Source organism: Odocoileus virginianus, chromosome 33, assembly GCF_023699985.2.
Source record: "Odocoileus virginianus isolate 20LAN1187 ecotype Illinois chromosome 33, Ovbor_1.2, whole genome shotgun sequence".
Classification (NCBI taxonomy): Eukaryota; Metazoa; Chordata; class Mammalia; order Artiodactyla; family Cervidae; genus Odocoileus; species Odocoileus virginianus.
In genome coordinates, this window is record NC_069706.1 from 27,419,176 (window position 1) to 27,441,284 (window position 22,109).

At 45.7% G+C, this 22,109-nt stretch overlaps 1 protein-coding gene across 2 annotated transcripts in view; it reads left to right on the forward strand.

Moving 5' to 3' along the window:
- Positions 1 to 22,109, forward strand: part of CALN1 (calneuron 1) — a 497,807-nt gene that overhangs the window by 14,477 nt on the left and 461,221 nt on the right. The window contains exon 1 of one of the 2 annotated variants that reach the window (XM_070461281.1): positions 22,028 to 22,051. The exons of the other annotated variant lie outside the window; for it this stretch is intronic. The gene's annotated coding sequence lies outside the window, so the exon portion shown is untranslated. Of the gene's footprint in view, positions 1 to 22,027; positions 22,052 to 22,109 lie in introns of those variants that run through there. 2 annotated transcript variants of the gene reach the window in all.

The window sequence follows — 22,109 nt, forward strand, 5'->3', positions numbered from 1 at the left end:
GTCCTGAACCCAGCAGAGAGCATCTCTCTGGGCTGAGAGGGGCAGTGGGAAGCCCAGGTTTTGGACTCTGTGCATAGACAGGCCTGGATTCAAATCTGGAAGCCTGTCCTCAGCCACATTCTGTAACCTCTCTCATCCCCATTTCTTTGTCTGTCAGTGGGATCAGGAATTCTTCCTGTTTCATGGGATGGCTGTGAGGAACAGAGGAGATACTGAATGAAGTGATGATCTGCAAAGTGCTCAACAAGATTGGTGATAGGAAGCGCTCCATCAATGTTAGCAGCTTTAGTAATGATGATACATATTCATTTTCATAATTCAGGATAGCCGACCCACCTGAGAAAGAAAGAATTCACGGTGTCATGCAAACAAGAATGGCCTGGAGGTGTCCTGGAAATAGTGACCCATGAGCAGTACCACCAGGGGCATCTGTGGCTCGAGGAAGACAGTCCCTTGTAGAAACTTGACAGGAGGGGCCCTTAGTGAGATTGTGCAGGTGGGATGGACATGGCAGTCAGCTCTCTCTTTTCGTTGGCTGCATGTGGGATCTTAGTTCCCTGACCAGGGATCAAACTTCTGTGCCCTGCAGTGGAAGTGTGGAATCCTAACCTGTGGACTGCCAGGGAAGTCCCAGTTCCCTCTTTCTGAGATTTTGCAGCAGTGCAGATGCTCCTGGGGGGATCATGTCAGTGAGGCCCAGAGCCTAAGTGTGCATTAAGTCATCAACAGTTGCCTCACCCATGGGCCAGAATCCTGAGAACGAGGCATTTCATCTCAGATGGGCATCAAGTTATAAAAATAAAGGAATTCTTCGCTGGTCCAGGGGTTAAGAAGCGGGTTTTCAGTGCTGTGGATCTGGGCTCCATCTCTAGTTGGGGAGCTGAGATCCCACAAAATCACATGGCATGGCCAAAAATAAAGAGGTAGAAAATAAGAAGGACGGCAAGAACAAGCCCACTTTCCATTCATATTTTTGATGGGGGCCCATGGTTTGGAGGTGAGATGGTTCAGAAATGTTGGGTGGGTTTATCTTGTCCAGAATTCATAGTCATACTTTAAAAGTACCATCAGATTGAGGCACTAGAAGCATTAGCTCTCAATTCTAAAAAATGGAAACCTTAAGATCCTCGAAAAATGGAAGAGCCTCAGATGTTATTGCTGCCCTACTGTTGAGCCTGTGTTTTAGGAGTGCACTGGACAGAATACGCTGGCCTCTGCTACGCTTGAAGGTGGAGGAAGGGAAGCCTGAAGGGGCTGCCCAGCGGAAGTGCCTTTTCAAATCTCACAAAACACGAGGTTTCAGTCTGGAATTCAACAGTGACAGAGTCGTCCTGGGGGCTCTCCTGATCTGCGGCAGGAAGCCAGGCCTCTCCTGCTCCTTCTCTCGGGAGGGCACACATTTGAATGCAGGTATTTTGCAGAGAGGGCTTCCCAGGTGGCTCAGTGGTAAAGAATCCACCTGCCAAGCAGAAGACACAGGTTCAATCACTGGGTAGAGAAGGTCCCCTGGAGAAGGAAATGGCAACCTGCTCCAGTATTCTTGCCATGGACAGAGAAGCCTGGTGGGCTACAGTCCATACGATCACAAAGAGTCAGACATGATTTAGTAACTCAGCAATGATAACAACAAATTTTGCAGAGAAGCTGGATTCTAAGATGGGAGGCCTCCTTCGAAGCCAGCTGTGTGCCGTGGAACACCAGGGTGCGAGGCCCTTTCTGCAGAGCATATCCCCTGTAGGGAGGTAAGAATTGCTACCCTTCCCCAGGGGCACCATCTCAGGGGTCTCTGTGGGTGGCAGGGGGTCAGATTATCTGGAGAGAAGGAAAGATGCCTCCTGCCTCTCCTGTGTGCAGCCCCTCACTCCCTGACTTGGGCTAGACTGTCTTTGGGGTGGTCGGTGAAGCAAAAAAGAAAAGAGTGCTGAAGAAAAATAAAGGAAGCCTAAGTATACAATGATGGGCATGGTAGAAAGTGGGGAACTTGAAACTGGAGATTGAAAGAAAAATAAGAGGAGCTAAAGAGAAAAGCACAAAATAGAAATGCAAGCTCTGAATACCTGAACTCACAGTAAGATAAAGATTGAGTGATACAAATACAATAAAACTGATCAGAGTGGTGTCTGAGATAAAACCAAGACATGAAGTTAATGGGAAGGTTAAAAGAGAGGAACAAGATGGGAACTTCTCTGGTGGTCTCTGTTCTGTTCAGTCACTCAGTCGTATCTGACCCTTTGCGACCTCATGGACTGCAGCACGCCAGGCTTCTCTGTCCTTCACCAATTCCTGGAGCTTGCTCAAACTTGTGTCCATCGAGTCGGTGATGCCATCCAAACTATCTTATCCTCTGTTGTCCCCTTCTCCTCCTGCCTTCAATCTTTCCCAGCATCAGGGTCTTTTCCTATGAGTCAGTTGTTTGCATCAGGTGGTCAAAGTATTGGGACTTCAGCTTCACCATCAGTCCTTCCAATGAATATTCAGGACTGATTTCCTTTAGGATGGACTGGTTTGATTTCCTTGCAGTCCAAGGGACTCTCAAGAGTCTTCAACACCACAGTTCAAAAACATCAATTCTTTGGCACTTAGCTTTCTTTATGGTCCAACTCTCATATCCATACATGACTACTGGAAAACCATAGCTTTTCCTAGACGGACCTTTGTTGGTATAGTGGTGGTCTAGAGGCTAAGAATTCACCTTCCAGTGCAGGGAGAGTTCAACACCTGGTGCCATGTGCTATGCTTAGTCATTCAGTTGTGTCCGACTCTTTGCAACCCCATGGACTGCAGCCCGCCAGGCTCCTCTTGTCCTTGTGGATTCTCCAGGCAGGAATACTGTAGTGGGTTGCCATGGTCTCCTCCAGGGGATCTTCCCTACCCAGGTCTTCTGCATTGCGAGCAGATTCTTTACCGTCAAAGCCACCAAGGAAGTCCCAGTAGGGGAGCTAAGATCCTACGTGCCTTGAGGCCTTAACGAATTCAGTGAAGACTTTAAAAATGGTCCACATTAACAATAACAGCAAAAAGGAACAAGTTAAAAAGGTGGAGATTTACCTGAAGGGTCAGGAAGAAGAATTTAAAACATAAATGGGCATTGACATCGAATCTCACTGGCAAGGAATGTTTTAAGAAGTTGACCAAGAGCTCGATGCCCTGGGACTTGGTACTGAAAGCAGAGTGGGGCTCTGTGGGGCTGATGGTCCCCTAAAGAGAGGGATCTGTTGGGGCAGAGGAAGTGGGAAGCAGGTTTGTAACCAGCTGGTTCTCTGAGCAGAGCCCCTCTTGAAAGCATGGTGATGCTCCGGGGAGGAACCAAAAGCTGCCCTGGACCCCTGCAGCTCCTGTCTCCTGTGACAGTTACGGGTAAAGCCCTGAAACTCACATCTCCATCTGCAGTAACTGAGGCCTCTTGGGCAGCATCCGCCTAGGGGAAAGCCAACAAGTTGTCTGTCTGGGGCTGTAGGAGGTGGTGTTGCCTGCAGGGCATGGGGTGAGATTGGGGACTTATTTCATCCTAGCCTGGAGCACAGCCAAGATGGAGTGTGGTCACGTCAAAAACTTTTATGCCTGACTGTGACTTGCCTTCTTTTTCCCAACTGGTTGCTGGTTATGTCTTCATACAACCCTAAGGTTAGGCTTAGGGACAGGATTAGGGTGATAGCAAGCACCTCATCTCCATATCCACCCTAGGCATGCTGGGAAAATAGGGGGGGTCTCCAGGATGACTCCAGCACTATCTTGGAGGAAAGAGTGGGATCTGGAACACCAGTATCCCCAAAGTCAGGACTAAGAGGAGTAGTGCAGGAGATGTAAGAGACGCAGGTTCGATCCCTGGGTTGGGAAGATCCCTTGGAGGAGGGCATGGCAACCCACTCCTGTATTCTCGCCTGGAGAATCCCTTGGACAGAGGAGCCTGGCAGGCTACAGTGCATGGGGTTGCAAAGAGTCAGACACAACCTGAAGTGACTTGGCACACACGCACAGCATTGCCTAAACCCAGTCTAGAGGACTACCCAACACAACCCAGACCTGAGCACTGAGTTAAAGATGACCAGCAAATGCCCTGCCCAAAGGCACCACTGGGCACCATTGAAAAGACCAAGTGTTCTTCGGGATCTTCTTTCTTCCAGGTTCCTCTGTGGGTTGGGATCTGTCACAAGGCGAAGTTATTAATACCATTTGGGGATGTGAAGAATCTGAACCACTGGGGGCCCATCCAGAGGAAATTGATCAGAAGAGTGGTCACCCCTGAGGACAGCTTTCTCACCTGGAGAGAGAATTGTTACCTCCAGATATGAATATGCATTGTTCCATGTGCCAGGGACATCCTGTAGGGTAGGGACTGCCATCATTCAGAGCTCTGGGGTGGGAGTGGCAGGGACAACTCCACCAAAGATAAGGAATGGGGAAGAGCAGGCAGAGAGAGGGGGGCTCTGGGTAGAACTTGATGAACCAGCAATCACTGTGATGGAGTCTAAGGTCCATACATCCCAGGGCAGACAGGGTGACCCCCAGACCCATTGATGAGGCCCCCACAGCCATGACTAATGGACACGAAGAGCTAATGGACTCCTCTCCATTCTTCAAACCTCTGCCAACACTGCCACCAAGAATAACAGGCACTTAGAAACTAATTATACATCTGGACAAATCTGTCTCAGTCTACTGGATTGAACATAATCATATTAAAATGTAATGAATACATTCAAACACACAGTGGAACCAGCGCCAGCAGGGGAGGATGGCAGCTAAGAGAGTGGGGCTCGCGGAGCCTGGGGCTGCAACACATGGGAATGAAGCCCCCACAGGCCTATTGCTGCTGTCCTTGTCACTTTTAGTTTAGGTCCTCATCTACTGACTCCTGCTCTGATGTCTTGTCCACACAAACTGTGGATGGCTCTGACCCTGGTTGTTGTCTGGTGTTTAATCTTTGTCTCGCTTGGGTTGGAGAGGTAGAGCAGGGGTTGCAGGATGTTTTTGGTGTCCTGATGACCACAGCCCTCAACATTCTGGGCAGCCAAATTTGCTGGGAAGGTGGGTATGTGCCTGCTAAGTCACTTCAGTCTTGTGTCTTTGTGACGCTATGGACAGTAACTGGCCAGGCTCCCTTGTCCATGGATTCTCTAGTTCAGAATACTGGAGTGGGTTGCCATGCCCTCCTCCAAGGGATATTCCCGACCCAGGGATTGAACCCATGTCTCTATGTCTTCTGCATTGGCAGGTGGGTTCTTTACCACTAACACCACCTGGAAAGGTGGGTGGAAGGCATCAAATAGCACTGGTGCTTCCCAAACTCTGGCCTCCAGATCCAGTCTGGACCCCCTCAGCTATACTCATGGAGCATACTCCTGCACCCCAGCTTGCATGAAGATTGAGGTCTCTCAGGGGATCCCTGAGAAGATGAGCCCCTTCCAGCAGCTGACCCAGCACCTGAAGCGTGTTTTGGCCCCTGGACCAATGCCTTGAGTTCCCTGCAGCTTCTTGCTGCCACCCTGCACTTCCATGCCTCCTGAACAAGCCAGCCCAGCCCAGCTCAGTCTTTAACTGGGTGTGGAGTTCCAGGGCGAGGCTTGCCAAGTGTCAAGGGTTGGGTGAAAGGGCCCATGTAGGCATCAATGGTAAGCTTCTGGAAGAAGAAGCTTCCGCTACAGTGTGGAAAGAAATTTGAGTGGGGGACCAAGGCTGTTTGTTGGTTTTTGTGCTGCCTTTTGATGGACAATCCTGGACCCCAAGGGATACATCAGAGGCAGGCATCAGGGTGAGCACTGTAGAAGGAAGCCACAGGTGACAGCTCGATTTCTCCACCCAGCCGGGTCGCCATGGTGAGGCCAGTGACCCACTTTGTGCCCTGCGGCCATACCTTCTGTCCAAGGCCTCTTCCCACCTCCTGGGCTCCCAGCACCTTAGTCACTGCCCCGGCTTCCTGAACTTCCCAGGAGCTGCTTCTAAAATGAGATTTTGAACTGGTGGCTTCCGGGGCCAGAGCCAGCTCATAGAGAGGTTTGCCATTGTTGTTGTTTGGTGTTTTGTTTGTCTATTTTTTTAAGAAATGCATTTGTTTTATTTATTTAACTTTTGGTTGCACCCCACAACATGTGGGACCTTATTACGCTGACCGGGATTTGAACCTGAGTCCCCCATGTTGATGGCAGAGTCTTAACCGCTGGACTGCCAGGGAAGCCCCTGTTGCTTGGTTTTGTGTTGTTGCATTTTTTAATTTTGTTGTTTTCCCATAAAGTGTTTTAAATCTTTGAAGTAGTTGCCAGCCCTTAAAAATCTGTTGATTTATTGTTTTAACTGTCCAGATTTCTGGCTTCTCTTTAAACATACATCCAGCCATGCTGGGCCAGATTCCCTCACACCATAGTTGGCCAGGAGCTGTGGCCACCCCTTTGGACAGGGTGAACCATTCCACTGTGGTCACCCACTTTCTTGACACTGGCTGCTTTGCCTCTCTGCTACTGCCCAGTGCCTGAAGGCTTTGGAGTCACCATCCCTCATCTCATAGTAAGAAGGAAATAATATTGATGAATCAGCAGTGGGTCAGACACTAGTATGAATTAGATTCTAGTGCCCTAGCAAAGAGAAGGACGCTAACCTTCTGTATTAGCTGGGGCTGCGTAACAAAGTACCATCGACTGGGTGGCCTAAACAACATTTATTTTCTCATAGTTCTGGAGGCTGGAAGTCTGAGATCAGGGTGCCAGTATGGTCAGCTTCTGGTGATGGCTCTCTTCCTGACTTGGAGATGTCCACCTTCTCACATGGCAGAAAGAGAGAGACAGAAGGAGAAAGAGATAGATCACTTCCTCTTCTTTTTTTAAGTTTGTTTTTTTTTTTTTTTTTGGTGAGGACCATTTTTAAAGTCCTCATTGGATCTGTTCCAATAATGTTTCTTTTTTATTTTTTGCTTTATGTTTTGGCTTTTTGGCTGTGAAGCATGTGGGATCTTATTTCCCTGACCAGGGATTGAACCTTTACCCCTGCCCCCGAACTGGAAGGTGAAGTCTTAACCACTGGACCACCAGGGACATCCTCCCTTCCTCTTCTCTTAAAACCACAGTTCTGTTGTATTAGGACCTTTCCCTTATGACCTCATTTACCCTTGATTACTTATTTAAAGGCCTGTCGCATATATGGTCATGTTGAGGGTTAGGGCCACAGTGCATGAATTTGGGTGGTGGGGTAGGGGGACACAGTTATAGTCTACAGCCTACCTGGAATTCAGGATATACATTTGGAGGCAAGAGAACAGTCACAGGAACGGGAAATTAAATGACGAATGGAGTCTCAGGCCATCCAGGCATTTCACAAAAATGGAAAGAGCTGCTTGTGAAAGATACTCAGCAGCCAGGAAGGCTGAGGGCAGAGATCACCCTGAGCCACATGTTGGCAGTTTACCTTGGACATTTCCAAATTCTGCTCTTTTTTCATATCTTTGGAAAGTTTTAAGCTCCCATATTGGGATGAGGGTGATTGCAGTGGGGGGTTCTGGGAAGATGGTATGAGCGTCCTTCTACCACCCAGTGCAAGAGCTCCTGGGCTTGTGTCAGGAAGGCCTCTGGCCTGAGAGAGAAGCTGTGTGACCTTTATTTATTTATTTAATTTTTTTTCATTTATTTTTATTAGTTGGAGGCTAATTACTTTACGATATTGTAGTGGTTTTTGCCATACATTGACATGAATAAGCCATGGATTTACATGTGTTCTCCATCCCGATCCCCTCTCCCGCCTCCCTCCCCACCCCATCCCTCTGGGGGTGTGACCTTTAGAAATGGATTGACCTCTCTGAGTTTCAGTCTCCCCAGTTGTGAACTTGGGGGTGGAGGGACCAGATTGGTCCCTTTCTCTGGTTGCATGTTTGATTTTAGCACATAATTTCTAAAAAAGATTTATTTCTTTTTGACTGTGCTGGGTCTTTGTTGCTGTAGACAGGCTTTCTCTGGCTGCAGCGCTCAGGCTTCTCGTCGTGGCGGCTTCTCTTGTTTCAGAGCACCGACTGTATAGTGCAGGCTCAGTAGCTGTGGCACACAGGCTTAGTTGCCCTGCAGGACGTGGGATCATCCCGGATCAAGGATCCAACCCATGTTCCCGGCGTTGGCAGGTGGGTTTTTAACCACTGGACCACCAGGGAACTCCCTTTAGCACATAATTTTAAGCCCTCGTTAAGGACCCAGCTCTGAGTGGACACACAAAATGGATGGTCTGACTTCAGTCCCACCACGGGCTGTTCTGGGCCTCCTGCTAAACTCCCTGATCGCACATCCTTCCACAGTCTGACTCCAGCCCATGAGTCAGCTTCCTACCTCACTGCTCACCACCTGGTGAGGGTGATGAGAAGATGTATTAGCTGATAATTAAGTTACTAGCTGCCAAAGCTTCATTGCTCTCAGGAGTATTTTAATTTTAACAGGGGACTCCTAAAAACAGAAAGCCTTAGAGACAGCAAAGACATGCTGGAAGCAGAAGGGGGGGAGTGTGTGTGTGTGTGTGTGTGTGTGTGTGTGTGCACATGTGTAGCGGGACCTGGCTCTGTAACCTCCGCCAGTATGCCTGGCAGTGAAGAAGCAGACGTTGACACCTGTCCATGCGTGAGGCGGCCCCCAGATCTGAAGGTGGGACTGCTCTGCTCTAGGTGGGGCCTGGGTGCCAGCCTGCATGGCCTTCATGGAGCATCCTCAGGAAGCTGGCAGGAGCAGGACCAGCTGTGGCCGGGAGGCAAGTAGCTGAACATTTTCCTTTAGGGAAAGCCAGGCCCGGGCTGTCGCCTCTGTGGTCTGGGAGTTTTTCTGGGCTGGGCGGCCGTAGGTAAGGAGAGTGATCCTCCTGGGAGAGCTGGGGACACTGGGGTTTCCTCTGTCCCATGGTTGGCTGGCTCTGGAAAGTTTTCTTGGGGATGGGGACAAAGGACTTTGACAAAGGCCTGGAGTTTGATGCAGAATATGGGATGTGTTTGCTGTTCCAGTTTGTTTATTCTAGGTTCAGTGGGGCAGGGTTGGGAGAGAGGGGCTGGGGGTCACCTCATCCAGTGTCTGGCCCTGGGGGAGGGCACTGAAACCAAAGGAAATGGCAGGCTCAGCGGTGCTGCAGGTGACAGCTGGGGCCCGTTTGTGCCGGGGTGGGGTCCAGCAGGCAGGCAGCACTCTGAGCGCAGATTTGGGACTCATCTCAGTACCTTTCATTGTCCTCAGACAATGAAACTCCACAGGGCCCTGATCCCAGCTGGGAGCCTGGGTACCCTGAGCCTCATCCCTGTGAGGGGAACAGGGTGGAGCAGTGAAGGCACCAGGGCCCACACCAGCATTCACGACAGGATGCTGAGAACCTGAAAGCAGAGAGCACACCCCGGCCCCTTGACGTGCTTGAGGTGCTTGAGAGGTAGTGTATGCAGTGTTTGCCAACCATGTTCAGGCTACGGCACGGGTAAGAAGTAGCTACATATGTACAGAGCGCTAGGTAAAGAGCGGAGCTGCTGGTGACCAGAGTGACCCTGCCAGGATGTTCTGGGGGCCCCCCTTGGGGTTGGGGGAAAACTGCTAAGCGGGCAGCTCGGGTGAGGAGCGGTATGTGGGAGTACAGCTTGCCATTCTGCCCACCTCTGGGCCTCGGTTTTTTCATCTCTAAAATGGGGACAGTATTAACCTTAGCACCTGCCTCATCAGGGTATTATGAGGATTAAATGAGTAAATTCATGTAAAGCTCCTCAAAGTATGCCTGGCATGGAGTAAGTGTTCAATTTGTGTAATGATTATTAGCTATTTCATCCAATTCAAGATGACAGTGATTGTACTTTGATTTCAAAGCTGTTAAATCATGAAATAATGAGTCTTGGAACTGACGATAGATGGAACCAGTTGGTGTTGATGAGGGGATCAGGGCAAAGGAGGCCTGCCTACAGGGAAGCCAGCAAGCAGGACACCATCTGACTTCGAGACGCTTCAGGTTCCATGTCCTCGGGTCAGAGGATGGATGTGAGAGTAACGTGGTGAGGCAGCAGCTTGGGGTCCCAGCAGAATAACTGGGCCCAAGAGGCTGGGGCTGGTGGAATCCAAGTCCTGCTGGGGCTGCTGGCCTGGGGGAAGAGACATTCTGCCTGTTGTACTTGGACCTCGAGCAGGACTGAGCCTCCTAGGGCCTTTGAAGAGGCAGTAGATAGATGTTGCCTCCTAACTGTGCTGTTCCATGCAAGACTCTCTGGTTATGTTAATATCCTGGTACTATGAAGTAAGACTCACAATTTACTTTTCTTCTTCTTATTATTATTAGTTTTTACTATTTTAGTAACAACTTACTTGCCATTTACCTTAGGACCAATGATGACAGTTTGTTGTGTAGAGACCCCACATTTGAGAACAATTGCTGTAACAATTCCAGGGACCGAGGGAGCAACTATGATTAGCAACTATGATTACAGAAGTTAGAGCCATTGTCATAGGCTAGTGTGAGCAGGGGTGGGTTGCTTAAAACGTATTACAGCACTTCCGATAGATGACTGACTTGATAATGTCTGGCATTCATTCAACAAACGTTTGCTAGATGTCTGCTGATGCCAAGCTCTGAGCATACTTGTAGGGACAGGCCGAGCAATGATATCCTACCCAGCCCAAGAAAGCTAAGAGACCCCTGTCTTGCGCCCTGGTTTCTAAATATTTAGTTATTTGGGTGCATCAGGCCTTAGTTGCAGCATGTGGGACCTTTCACTGTGGCACGTGGACTCTCTAGTAGTGGTGCTAGGGCTCAATAGTTGTGGTGTGCAGGCTCAGTTGCGCTGCGGTTTGTGGGATCTTAGTCCCCGGACCAGCGACTGAAACCACGTCCCCTTTGCAAGGCAGATTCTAAAGCCCTGGACCACCAGGGAAGTCCTCGAGCCCTAGTTTCTAACCTGGCTTCCCCACCTCCATAACTACTCAGTTTAGTAAATGCTGTTAAACGTCAGCCCCACTTGAATGCACAACTGATCTTATGTGTCCGGAGTGTATTTCTTTTCTTTTAAGACACGTAAGATACCATGCCAAGATCCAGGTCCATCAGGCTCTGTTTCCAACCGTTTGAAAACTTCATACTATGGAAATTTTCAGATATACACCAAATTAAGAGAGACTAGTATAATGAAACTAATGTGTCCAAACACAGACTTTAGTAATTACTGATGTTCTTTCAATCTTGTTTTATTTTTCTTCTTATAACATGTAATTTACATGTAAATATTTCATTATGTATCTCTAACAGATAAAGATGCCTTTTACTTACTACAACTAAATTACTATTGTCAGTCCCAACAGAATTAACAATTCTTCATATCACCTCTGTGTTCAGTTTTCCCTGTTGCCTCAGTTACGTGCGTGTGTTCGTGCTAAGTCGCTTCAGTTGGGTCCAACTCTGTGGGACCCTATGGACTGTAGCCCCCCAGGCTCCTCTGTCCATGGGTGTTCTCCAGGCAAGACTTCTGGGGTGTGTTGCCATGTTCTCCCCCACGCCCTCCGTGCTTTCTTCCTCCGGCATTGGCAGGCAGGTTCTTTACCACTAGCACCACCTGGGAAGCCCGCCTCAGTTATGTACTTTATTCACGTCTGGATTCATACTGGGTCTGCATGTTGCAGTTGGTGATAGTTCTGTTCAGTATCTTTTAACCCATCATCATTGTCCTTCTTTTCTTTCCATACCATGAATCTGTTATAGAAATGGTATAATTTTCCTGTAAACTTCCCACATTCTGGTTTTCACTTCCTCTATCTTCACGTGTTGTTGAACATTATTTCTCTACGCTCTTGTGACCTTATATATATAACCGAGGGCTTGATTAGATTTGTATTCTATTCTTTATATGAAGAACACTTCTAGGTCATGCCATACGCTTTCTCTTGCCTCACATCAGAAGGCACTTCATATCTGGTTGTCCCACTTTGTTGATGTTAATTAAGATTGAGGTTCTGTCAGCCTGATTCATCCATGATCAAGTTCACGATCAGTCTTACACCTAATGGTTTAGTAGCCACTGATGATGATTCCCTAGAGTTATTACTTCATTTGAGGTAATAAAATGGGATGTTCTCATTCTATCATTCCTTCTTAATTTCTTAGCTGTGATTCCTCGCTAAAGAAGAACTTTGTCTATAATACAGTCTATATAGAAAAGGTAGAGTTATTGCTTCTTTCATTTGTCATTTTTTAAAAATAATAATTAGTTGGTGCCTCAGCAGTTGCATTCGTAACTGTTTTCAAGATAACAAATTTTCCCATATCTGGCCGTTAGACATTTCTTCAAATTGTTTCTCTGTCACTTGGCATCACTGGGAGTTTACCTGTATTCAGCCTTGATAAGAAGTCCCAGACTGAGTTTTACATTTCATCCCCTGGAGCTGATTACTTAACAGCTAGAAATGGTATTTAGAGACCACGGTCCTGCTAATGGTGCTCATTAAACCTTTTATAGAGACAAAACTGGGACCTACATTATCTTGAAAAAGAAAAATAAATCCTGCATTCATACTAATATCCTTATTGATATTACATTTCAGGGTTTTTATTTTGCTTTAAAATTTTATATTTATGTTTCTTTTCTCTAACACTGAAAATCTTGATTCCTAATGACATTAGTTATGTATACTTTCTCTAGGGTTTTTTTGTTTGTTTTTGTCCTTAGGATATGTCTCATTTGGCATTTAGAGACAAAAAATTATGTGTTAAAGTAATTTGAAAGAATTCTTCTTTCTGTACTCAAGCCATTAACCTGAAATAAGTTGTGTTTGCATGTTTTCATTTATTTTCTGTTTTTAGAAATTGCTTTACTTCTCCTCTTGATATAATTTTAAAAATATGTAGCAATTCTAATTTGTTTATTTTGCCTTTGTAAATAGGTTCTACTCATATATTGCTTCTTTTAACCAAGTATTATTTCTTTACATGATGTATAATAAGTTCTATTAATACATGTTAATTTTACACCCTACAAGTTTACTAAATTCTCTTATTATTTGTAATTGGTTTTTCTTAAAACTTTTTTTCTTTCAGTTTTATTGAGCTATAGATGACATTGTTGTTGTTGTTTAGTTGTTAAGTCATGTCCAAATCTTTGCACCCGTATGGACTGTATCCTACCAGGTTCCTCTGTCCATGGAATTTTCCAGGCAGGAATACTGGGGTGGGTTGCCATTTTCTTCTCCAGGGGATCTTCCCAACCCAAGGGTTGAACCCATGTCTCCTGCTTTGGCAGGTGGGTTGTTTACCACTAAGCCGCCTGGGAAACCCTATCGTTGATTTACAGCATTGTATAAATATAAACTGTACAGCATAATGATTTGGCTTACATACACCATGAGATCATTGTCACGGTAAGTTTATTAAACATCCATCATCTTATACAGATACAAAATTAAAGAAATAGATGACATATTCTCCTGTAATGAGAAGTCCTGGGATTTATTCTTCTCGTAACTCATGTATGTGTGCAGTCACTCAGTTGTGTCCGACTCCTTGTGACCCCAGGACTGTAGGACTGTAGACCCCAGGAGACGGCCAGGCTCCTCTGTCCATGGGGTTCTCCAGGCAAGAATACAGGAGCGTGTAGCCATTCCCTTCTCCAGGGGAGCTCCCTGACCCAGGGATTGAGCCTGAGTCTCCTGCATTGGCAGGTGGTTCTTTACCACTGGGCCACCTGGGAATCTATATAACATATAGCAGTGTTAATTTTATTTATCAAGTTTTCCATCACATCCCTAGTACTTTATCTTACAACTGGAAGTTTCTACCTTTTGACTGCCTTCATCTAATTACCACTCTCCCTCAAGCCCTGCCTCTGGTAACCAAAAATCTCTCTCTGGTTCTATGAGTTTTGTGTTTATTTGTTTTTGAAGTATAATTGTTCTACAACAGTATTTTAGTTCCTGTTACACAAGGTTGTGACTCAATATTTCTATACATTTCAAAATGATTACTCTGGTAACTCCAGGTGTTATCTGTCACCATAAAAAGTATTACATGGTTTTTGACTGTATTTCCCACAATGTACATTTAATACCTATAATTCATTTAATTTGCAACTGGAAGTTTATACCTCTTAATCTCTCTCACCTACTTGTTTTCTTTCCTCACCCCTCAACCCACCTGTTTGTCCTCTCTATCTATAACTCTGTTTTTGTTTTGTTATGTTTGTTCATTTGTTTTGGTTTTTAGATTCTACTTATATGTGAAATCATACACTTGTCTTTGTTGGACTTATTTCACTTAACATAATGGGAATTCCTTGTGGCTCAGATGGTAATGAATCCACCTGCAATGCAGGAAACCTGGGGTTGATCCTTGGGTCAGGAAGATCCCCTGGAGGAAGGAATGACAATCCACTCCAGTATTCTTGCCTGAGAAATCCCATGGACAGAGGAGCCTGGCAGGCTACAGTCCGTGGGGTTGCAAAGAGTTGAACATGACTGAACGACTAACACTTTCACTTTTCTCTTTCAATACCCTCTAGGTCTACCATGTTGCCATAAATGGCAAGCCTTCATTCTTTTTTTGCAGCTGAGTAGTAATCCATTGTATATATACACTCTTCTTTATCTATTCACCTATTGATGGGCATTTAGGTGCTTCCATATCTTGGCTATTATAAATAATGCTGCGATGAACATAGAGGTGCATGTATCTTTTTGCATTGCTGTTTTTATTTTCTTCAGATAAATACCTAGGAGTGTAATTGCTGGACCATATGGTAGTTCTGTTTTTTATTTTTTGGGTAATTTCCCTACTGTTTTCCATAATGGTTACACCAATTTACATTCCTACCAACAGTGCGCAAGGGTTCCCTTTTTTCCACATCCTCGCTAGCAACTGTTATTTGTTGTCTTTTTGATAATAACCTTTCTGACAGGTGTGAGTTGATAATCTCATTGTGCTTTTGATTTGCATTCCTCTGACAATTAGTGGTGTTGAGTGTCTTTTCTTGTGCCTGTTGGCCATCTCTATGGTGTGTGTATGTGTGTGTGTTTGATACTGATTTGTATGAGTGTTTTTGTGTATTTTGGATATCAATCCCTTATCAGATATATCATTTGCAAATATCTTCTCGCACTCAGTAGGTGGTCTTTTCATTTTGCTGATAGTTTCTTTCAGTGTGCAGAAGTTTTTTAATTTGTTGTGGTCCCATTTGTTTATTTTTGCTTTTGTTTCCCTTGCTTGAAAAGACATATCAAAAAAAGAATATTACTAAGAACAATGTTAAAGGGCTTATAACCCATGTTTTCATCTAGAAGTTTTATGATTTAAGGTCATACATTTAAGTCTTTAATCCATTTTGAATTTATTTTTCTGTGTGGTGTGAAGGAATAGTCCAATTTGATTCATTTGTATGGAGCTGTCCAGTTTTCCCAGCACCATTTTTTGAAGAGGCTGTTTGTTCTCCATTATATATCCTTGCATCCTTTTTGTAGATTAATTGCCCATATTAATGTGGGTTCATTTCTGGGCTCTCTATTCTGTTCCATTGATCTGTGTGTCTATTTTAGTGCCAGTAAATTGTTTATAATAGGTTTTTTTCATGAATTCTTTTGGATTTTCCAGATATATAATCATATCATCTTCAAGGAGAGATTAATTTTATTTTGTTTCTTCCTGTCCAATCTTATGCCTCTAATTGCTTGTCTAGTCATGTTGGTTAATGACCACAATGCAGTGTTTATAGTAGAGGAGACAGTGAACAGTACAGTGGATAGTGGTGGTGACAGTGACTTTTTCCTAATTTTAGCAATTGAATCTCTGATATTTCTCAGAAGTAAGAAACTGGGTGCTGGCTTTTGAACTGTTGTGGATGTATGTATTTATATTAAAGAAATATTCATTGTTTCCTATTTTATTGTGGTTTTCAACTTAAATTGCTCTGATCTGTTTACAGTTCCTGGTTTTCATTTTGAGGATCTAGGATTTAGAATGTTTTGCTTGTGTGAGTCTGAGCCAGCAATGTGAAGGGACATTGGGGCTCCTGAGACGTAGCACTCGCAGGATTGTGTTGCAGTTTTATTAATAAAACTAGTTTTATTAATAGTTTTCTGACTTGGGCTTAGAATCTTGGCTTTACCTGGGTATACATTTTATTTTCTTGATATTGGACAAGACCGAGAGAAAAGGAACTTTCATTTTTATGTCACAATGAAAGGAGCACTTAGCAGGGGCTTTTGCATTTTTCAGGAACTCAGTGGAGATTTCCTATGTGTAAACAAGCAGGTTATTTTATATTTTTATTTGTGCTTTTGCATGCTCTTTAGTATTAAAATACTTAAGAGGCTGGTGAACAATTACCTCCCAGAATGACAGCGTCTCAGAGTCAGTAAACACCGGCACAGACTTTTTTGCTCATCATCTCTTTAAGCATCTCTCCTCTACAGAGGAGCTCCAGTGTTCACACGTTCCAGTGAAGGCAGCACTTAGCTTGGGGGCTGACTGGACCTCACACTATGTCTCTGACTTTTTACTCTTGGCAAGTTGTTCCTCGCCAAATCCCACGTGGCATGACTCTCTCCATTCCACACTTTGTCCAGAAGGTGCCTTCAAAACAGAATTATATTAACAGAAACATTTGTGCACTGTTGGTAAGAGCGTAAATTGGTATAGCCACTACTAAAAATGGTATGGAGGTTTCTAAAAAAATTAAAATAGAACCACTATAAGATCCAGCAATCCCACTTCTGGGTATGTAACCAAAGGAAATAAAGTCATTATCTTGAAGAGATAGTTTCTGTCTGGTGTTCATTGCAACATTATACACAGCAACCAAGATATGGAAATAACCCAAGTGTCCATCAACAGATGAGTAGATATAGAAAATGTGGTGTTTACATACAGTGGAATATCAGTTGGCCATAAAAAAGAAGGAAATCTTGTCATTTGCAACAACATGGGTGAACCAGGAAGACATTATGTTAAGTGAATTAAGACAGACTCAGAATAGCAAATACTTCATGATCTCACTTCCATATGGAATCTTAAAAAAAAAAAAATTAAGCTCACGGTAACAGAGTAGAATGGTAGTTATCAGGCTTTAAGGGGTGGGGACAAAGGGAAAATATTGACCTTAGGGTACAAACTTTCAGTTACAAGATGGCTAAGTTCTGGAGACCTAATGTACAGTTCGATGACTAGTTAATAATAATGTATACTTGAAGTATGCTAAAATAAGAAACTTATTAAAATAGGTGAACAGAAAGCAGGATTATATTCAGTTATAACAAAAATAAATTTTATTTGTGAATCAAGTCTGACACCTATATAGAGGGTTTTGATAGAAAAGACCCACATGCAAAACCCTTGTCAAACAGGAACAGAGGACGCAGTTATAATTATTCAGTATAATGTGGCTGTCAACAGCTGCCAACTATATTAGGGAACACAAGACACAAGAGTCTCTAACCTGATGCCCAGTATGATCACAATAGAATGGAGTGGTTTTTGGTGGATGTTTAAACTGGGTCTTAGAATATCAGCCTGAGAAGTGTTGTTTGTTGGGTTTTCCAGAAACTAAATAGCACCAGCTACCCCATATTTATGAATTATTCATGCCAATAAACAATGCTGGCTCATACACTCTGTTCACACACATTAGATTTTCATCCATCCCCTGCTCCCACGTGATTGTAGTTTTAGATATTCCAGCAGGGACAAAAATCTGTGAAGATTAAGTTTGCCTGTGACCTGTGTACCTAACTGGATGCTCAGAGCCACAGATGCTAGAATGATGAGGTTGACCATTTCTCCCAGACTATATCCATATGACCCCTTGCTCAGAGGTAGGCTTGGGATCCATTTCAGGACATACTTGGTGGCACTGAGGAGGAGACTCAAAACCTCCCCACCCAAATACCCTCAGGGACAAACTGACTCTTCACACTGAAGGAGTAGGAGCAGCTTCCTTCTCTGGTCTATGTTTGTGTCTGTGTCCCCAGCTTGATTCTGAGCTCTGTGGGGCTGTGCCTGTAGTGGATTCACTTCTGCCTCTCCCTGCCTGACTCCATGGGGTCAGTCTAGCACCATCTGAGCAGAGTAGGTGCTTAGCCACTGCCTATTAAGTGCAAAAGGAAGGAATGAATAATGATAGCTAGCGCATATGGTACTTACTCTGTGCTAAACACTTTACATTAACCTACAAAGTAGGTATTATTTATCACACCTATTTTGCAGGTGAGGAAACTGAAGCACAGAGAGTAAAGCAGGCTGTCTACGGTCACACAGCCCGCATGTGGCAGAGCCAGGGTTTGGGCTTCATGGTCTAGTTCAACTAGCTATGTTCTTAACTATGCCACTACCTTGGTCTCTGAACATTATAGGTTGCAGTGGGGTCAATGGAGTACCTTGAGGGTAGGATGAAGATAGGATCACATGTTGGGGAGCCCAGGGTGACTCACACTTATTGGCCAGTGCTCAGGCAACATTTTAGGTGCTGAAGGATGTAGGTGGGTCATTTGCTGAAATGAAATGCTGAAGACAACACTCATATGGGTCCAGGAATTAGTCCAAAGTTCTGACTTCAAGGTTTGGGCTCAAAAACCAGCTCCTGGCCAATCTTTCAGATGATGACAATAAAGATAACTGGCAAATGGACTCAGAGGAGAAATTCTGGAAATTTATTGCCCTTGGGTGTCTCAAGAGGAAATGAGGTAACCAGTTAATTTGGGGGCAAAGAGTAATTCCTATTGGTATGTACTGTGGGTCCCAAGGTGCATAAGGCCATTGGTGACTTGGTGGTGCATGTACCACGGCTCAGTCTTTGAGAAGCTCCTGGCGACATGGGGAGATGCAGGTCCATCTTCTATCCAGATTCTGACTCAGGGTTGTTCGTTAGTTGGCAGTGGGCAGTCAGTCCTATCCTGTGGAAGGTGGCTTGGCTTCCGCCATTGTGTGTCAGACCAGTCGTGACCTAGAGAGGAGCATTCTGGTGAGATGGCTCCTGGCTGGGGGAGCCAGCTCCCTTTTTGGCTGAGGGACCAGCCCCTGGCTTTGTGTTTCTCTGGCACATCCCAGGTGCTGCAGTGAAGGGCACCAGAGGCCAGTCGAGCAGCAGGAGCTGTTGTTCCTTGTGGGGAGCTGCCAGCTCCAGTGCCACGCTCCTATTGAGCTGTGAGCAAGTTCCAAGTAATTAAGTGGATTGGGTTCTGAAGCTGCTGTGACCATCAGCTTGGACATCCTTGCTAAGTGCTCCTGGCAGGTCCCGTCACCTGCCATCCTGGAAGCCAGAATAGCACTGGGGGCTGCCCCTGTCCTGGTGTCCACTGGGCCTGGAGGCAACTGATGAGGGAGGGCACCCTTTGGATATTCTTGTGTATGGGGAGCTAATTACTCTCTTTAGAAATCTGCATTTGCCACCAATCACAGCTTTTCACGGTGCTGGCACTGTCATGGCAACTAAAAGCATATCTGAAAATAAAATGTCACTTTTCTTTTGCATTTCTAGTATAATGACACAGGAAACTTGTTTTTCATTTTTAACTTAACTAGAGACTCAAAGAGTATAGGTGTGAGTGCAGCACATGTGGGCAAGTGGGTGTTGTAGTGTGTGTGAACATGTGAGTTGTGTGTGTGTATACGTGAGGGTGTGTACAGGTGCTCATGTTGATGGGGGTCGTGTATATGCAGGTGTGTGGCTGTCGGTGAGTCCCCTTTGTGTGTCTGTCCAAGGTTAAGGGCTGACTTTGGGGTTGAGATCACACATGGGCTGTGAATGTTTGAAGACTGATCTGTGACTGTGTGTGTGTGTGTGTGTGCCTGAAGACGAGCAGTGTTGGGGGAGGTGAGTCTGCAGACAAATGCTCTTGCCTGGATGTATTATACTTTCATTTGGTGACACAAGCCTTCAGGAAGCTTTGTCACTATAGCATATCTCTGTTGTCCCAACTTTTGGGAGGTTCCAGCCCAGTCGTGGCTTCCCAGGTGGCACTTATGGTAGAGAACCCACCTGCCAATGCAGGAGACAGAAGAGACACAGGTTCAATACCTGCGTTGGGAAGATCCTGTGGGAAGAAGGAAATAGCAACCCATCCCAGAATTCTTGCCTGGAGAATCCATGGACAGAGGAACCTGGCAGGCTGCAGTCCATAGGGTCGCAAAGAGTTGGACATGACTGAAGTGACTTGGCACACACAGCCCAGTCATAGGAGATCCAGTGCCTCATTTTGGGAGGACCCAACTCCTTGCCACAAACTTCAGAGAATCAGAGATACTATAGATCGTGAGCAACTAGACACACTCTGGCACAGCCAGAACTAGATGATGGAGGTTTCTGCTCAAAATGGAAGGTACAAAGCATGCAGATGGTCTGTGTGTTGTTCATTGTAGTAACTGACACACCTTAGGCTTAGGGCTGAGCCTGTCCTATTTGGCCTGGGGTAGGGCTGGCCTGCTACCCCAGGGTGCCCTGTACATGTGGCACCCCACCACATGTACAGATTTGCAACCATAATTTACGACAGTGATCACGTTTGCACACATCCACGGCCTCATGCTTCCTAAGACTGTTTTCGGAGCCTCTTCTACTATGGGCTGGCTTTTCCAGGAGAATACTTCCCAAGCTTGGAAATGTGCCTCTGGTCAGAATCAGAAGGCTGCAGGTAGAGTAGGGAGCCTTTTCCCAGGAGGCGAGGTGCTGGGGCCGAGCCCTGAGGGATGGAGACTCATCTGCCTATCTCTGGAAGAGGCTGCCACCCACTGCCATGTGCAGCGTCCCCTCGGGGACCAGCTTTCTCAGGCAGGTGCTCCATCCATGGTGTCAGGGCTCCTTCTTTCCATCACCAAGATTCTTCCAATTAACTTCCCCATACTTCACATCTCTGGAGATTCTTTGTTTTATTATCATGTTTTTAAACTTCAGTATGAAACCAAAGAGAACCAGTATCGATTAAATAGTTAGTTCAATAAGTGTTTTATTGATCACCAGTTATTCTCAGATTGTCTCAGCCTGGGCCCAGGTGGCACAACATGCATCTGAATGATTCCATACCTGGAGCTTTTCTCAGTGCAGTGTTGTGGGGATGGATGGAGGGAGGGAGGGAGGCCATGGATGACAGCAGATATAGGCACAGTTGGGGGTGCCTTAACCTAAGCAGTGTTGTAAAGGAAGGGGTTGACCAGATGTCTGGAGTCAGGGGAGGAGTGAGAGGAAGTCACCACTTGGTGGCATTAAGCCAACCCAGAGGCTCCATACACATGAGAGGCAAGTCTAGACCAGAGCTGGTAGAGGGCCACTTAGTCTGGGATGCTCTTTGCTTTGTCTAAGGAAGTTAGGATGACGTTGTGTTGGGTTGGCGAGCAGCATCACAAGCTTAAGAGCTTTGGCAAGAGTCCACTCCATTAGATGGCTATGCAAACTCCTCTGCACCCCTCCCCACACATATACACTTTGTTTCTGTGGCTCTGTCGATGTCAACTGCCAGGAAACAAATTCTCCTGGAAAGGTGCTGGCTTTCTTGTAAGTTGCAATCACATTGGCTATTCAGGCTCCCTCTGCATAGCTTACACCACGGGAAAGCCCATGGGAGTGGGAGTGGAAAAGAACCTGTAAATATGAAGGTCAGTTCCAAAGGCATATTATTGCTTTCTTGTGCAATAATACCCTCTGGTGACATTGAGGCCTTATTAATAACTAAACATCTGTCACAACTGTAATTATATTTCTTGTGCCAGGATTGTGTTTCTAATCATTGTCCTGTTTAAACACGGAAGGGAGGGTGTGAATTATTTAGGCAACTGACTTTGAGTAAATAACCCATCAGCACTGTGCAGGCAGTAAGTTTCTGTCAACTCCTTGCAGAGTCTCAGTGTCTCCGCTGACGTTCCCTTGATGTGCTCACAAATCTCTCTGAAAACATCGCCCTGGACCCCCGATGCGGCTGCCCGAGCAACCCGGAGAGGGGAAGCCCGAGAATGAGGAAAAGGGGGGCAGAGGAGCCCCTGGAGGGGGAGAGGAGCCGCCGAGGACCCAGGCCCCCGACTTCCCCACTTGGCAAGTCTTCTCCCCCCAAACCCCCGGAGAAACGAGCTTTCTCGAATGTTTGCTCAGGAGTTGATTGTGTTCAGCCCGCAGGTAGGGGGTGGTGTGGGGGCTGGGAGCCTTTGTGCTGAGTGTCCAGGGACAGGACACC